Source organism: Staurois parvus, unplaced genomic scaffold (assembly GCF_062004578.1).
Source record: "Staurois parvus isolate SC_StPar_1 unplaced genomic scaffold, SC_StPar_1.0 ptg002687l, whole genome shotgun sequence".
NCBI classification, from domain to species: domain Eukaryota; kingdom Metazoa; phylum Chordata; class Amphibia; order Anura; family Ranidae; genus Staurois; species Staurois parvus.
The window spans coordinates 41,864-45,985 of NW_028320483.1; positions in this window are offsets into that span (position 1 = coordinate 41,864).

Consider the following 4,122-nt stretch of genomic DNA (forward strand, 5'->3'; position numbering starts at 1 on the left):
CATTAGATGGATGTAGGATATCATGAAGAGGGATCCATTAGATGGATGTAGGATATCATGAAGAGGGATCCATTAGACGGATGTGGGATATCATGAAGAAGGATCCATTAGATGGATGTAGGATATCATGAAGAGGGATCCATTAGATGGATATGGGATATCATGAAGAGGGATCCATTAGATGGATGTAGGATATCATGAAGAGGGATCCATTAGATGGATGTAGGATATCATGAAGAGGGATCCATTAGATGGATGTAGGATATCATGAAGAGGGATCCATTAGATGGATGTGGGATATCATGAAGAGGGATCCATTAGATGGATGTGGGATATCATGAAGAGGGATCCATTAGATGGATGTAGGATATCATGAAGAGGGATCCATTAGATGGATGTGGGATATCATGAAGAGGGATCCATTAGATGGATGTAGGATATCATGAAGAGGGATCCATTAGATGGATGTGGGATATCATGAAGAGGGATCCATTAGATGGATGTAGGATATCATGAAGAGGGATCCATTAGATGGATGTAGGATATCATGAAGAGGGATCCATTAGATGGATGTGGGATATCAGGAAGAGGGATCCATTAGATGGATGTAGGATATCATGAAGAGGGATCCATTAGATGGATGTGGGATATCAGGAAGAGGGATCCATTAGATGGATGTAGGATATCATGAAGAGGGATCCATTAGATGGATGTAGGATATCACGAAGAGGGATCCATTAGATGGATATGGGATATCAGGAAGAGGGATCCATTAGACGGATGTGGGATATCACGAAGAGGGATCCATTAGATGGATGTAGGATATCATGAAGAGGGATCCATTAGATGGATGTAGGATATCATGAAGAGGGACCCATTAGATGGATGTGGGATATCATGAAGAGGAATCCATTAGACGGATGTAGGATATCAGGAAGAGGGATCCATTAGATGGATGTAGGATATCATGAAGAGGGATCCATTAGATGGATGTGGGATATCAGGAAGAGGGATCCATTAGATGGATGTAGGATATCATGAAGAGGGATCCATTAGATGGATGTAGGATATCATGAAGAGGGACCCATTAGATGGATGTGGGATATCATGAAGAGGAATCCATTAGATGGATGTAGGATATCAGGAAGAGGGATCCATTAGATGGATGTGGGATATCATGAAGAGGGATCCATTAGACGGATGTGGGATATCATGAAGAGGGACCCATTAGATGGATGTAGGATATCATGAAGAAGGATCCATTAGATGGATGTAGGATATCATGAAGAGGGACCCATTAGATGGATGTAGGATATCATGAAGAGGGATCCATTAGACGGATATGGGATATCATGAAGAGGGATCCATTAGATGGATATAGGATATCATGAAGAGGGATCCATTAGATGGATGTGGGATATCATGAAGAGGGATCCATTAGATGGATGTGGGATATCATGAAGAGGGATCCATTAGATGGATGTAGGATATCATGAAGAGGGATCCATTAGATGGATGTAGGATATCATGAAGAGGGATCCATTAGATGGATGTGGGATATCATGAAGAGGGATCCATTAGATGGATGTGGGATATCATGAAGAGGGATCCATTAGATGGATGTAGGATATCATGAAGAGGGATCCATTAGATGGATGTGGGATATCATGAAGAGGGATCCATTAGATGGATGTAGGATATCATGAAGAGGGATCCATTAGATGGATGTGGGATATCATGAAGAGGGATCCATTAGATGGATGTAGGATATCATGAAGAGGGATCCATTAGATGGATGTAGGATATCATGAAGAGGGATCCATTAGATGGATGTGGGATATCATGAAGAGGGATCCATTAGATGGATGTGGGATATCATGAAGAGGGATCCATTAGATGGATGTAGGATATCAGGAAGAGGGATCCATTAGATGGATGTGGGATATCATGAAGAGGGATCCATTAGATGGATGTAGGATATCATGAAGAGGGATCCATTAGATGGACGTGGGATATCATGAAGAGGGATCCATTAGATGGATGTGGGATATCATGAAGAGGGATCCATTAGATGGATGTAGGATATCATGAAGAGGGATCCATTAGATGGATGTAGGATATCATGAAGAGGGATCCATTAGACGGATGTAGGATATCATGAAGAGGGATCCATTAGACGGATGTAGGATATCATGAAGAGGGATCCATTAGATGGATGTAGGATATCATGAAGAGGGATCCATTAGATGGATGTAGGATATCATGAAGAGGGATCCATTAGATGGATGTAGGATATCATGAAGAGGGATCCATTAGATGGATGTAGGATATCATGAAGATGGATCCATTAGATGGATGTAGGATATCATGAAGAGGGATCCATTAGATGGATGTGGGATATCATGAAGAGGGATCCATTAGATGGATGTGGGATATCATGAAGAGGGATCCATTAGATGGATGTAGGATATCATGAAGAGGGATCCATTAGATGGATGTAGGATATCATGAAGAGGGATCCATTAGATGGATGTGGGATATCATGAAGAGGGATCCATTAGATGGATGTGGGATATCATGAAGAGGGATCCATTAGATGGATGTAGGATATCATGAAGAGGGATCCATTAGATGGATGTGGGATATCATGAAGAGGGATCCATTAGATGGATGTAGGATATCATGAAGAGGGATCCATTAGATGGATGTGGGATATCATGAAGAGGGATCCATTAGATGGATGTAGGATATCATGAAGAGGGATCCATTAGATGGATGTAGGATATCATGAAGAGGGATCCATTAGATGGATGTGGGATATCATGAAGAGGGATCCATTAGATGGATGTGGGATATCATGAAGAGGGATCCATTAGATGGATGTAGGATATCAGGAAGAGGGATCCATTAGATGGATGTGGGATATCATGAAGAGGGATCCATTAGATGGATGTAGGATATCATGAAGAGGGATCCATTAGATGGACGTGGGATATCATGAAGAGGGATCCATTAGATGGATGTGGGATATCATGAAGAGGGATCCATTAGATGGATGTGGGATATCATGAAGAGGGATCCATTAGATGGATGTGGGATATCATGAAGAGGGATCCATTAGATGGATGTAGGATATCATGAAGAGGGATCCATTAGATGGATGTAGGATATCATGAAGAGGGATCCATTAGATGGATGTAGGATATCATGAAGAGGGATCCATTAGATGGATGTAGGATATCATGAAGAGGGATCCATTAGATGGATGTGGGATATCATGAAGAGGGATCCATTAGATGGATGTAGGATATCATGAAGAGGGATCCATTAGATGGATGTGGGATATCATGAAGAGGGATCCATTAGATGGATGTGGGACTAGTGGCTGCAGGAAAAGAACATCTATAAATATATACACATCCTCCATCATCCATCCTCCATCATCCACCATCCATCATCCATCATCCATCCACCATCCATCATCCTCCATCATCCACCATCCATCCTCCATCATCCACCATCCATCATCCATCCACCATCCATCATCCTCCATCATCCACCATCCATCATCCATCCTCCATCATCCATCATCCATCCTCCATCATCCAGCATCCATCCTCCATCATCCATCCATCCTCCAACATCCATCCATCCTCCATCATCCACCATCCATCATCCATCATCCATCCACCATACATCCTCCATCCATCCTCCATCATCCATCCACCATCCATCCTCCATCCATCCTCCATTCTCCATCCATCCTCCACCATCCATCCTCCATCATCCATCCTCCATTCTCCATCCAACCTCCATCATCCATCATCCACCATCCATCCTCCATCATCCACCATCCATCCTCCACCATCCATCATCCATCCTCCACCATCCATCATCCATCCATCCTCCATCATCCATCCTCCATCATCCATCATCCATCACCCATCCTCCATCATCCATCTTCTATCCATCATCCATCCACCATCCATCCATCCTCCATCATCCACCCTCCATCATCCATCCATCCATCCTCCATCATCCATCCATCCTCCATCATCCATCCTCCATTCTCCATCCATCCTCCATCATCCATCCTCCATCCATCATCCATCCACCATCCAT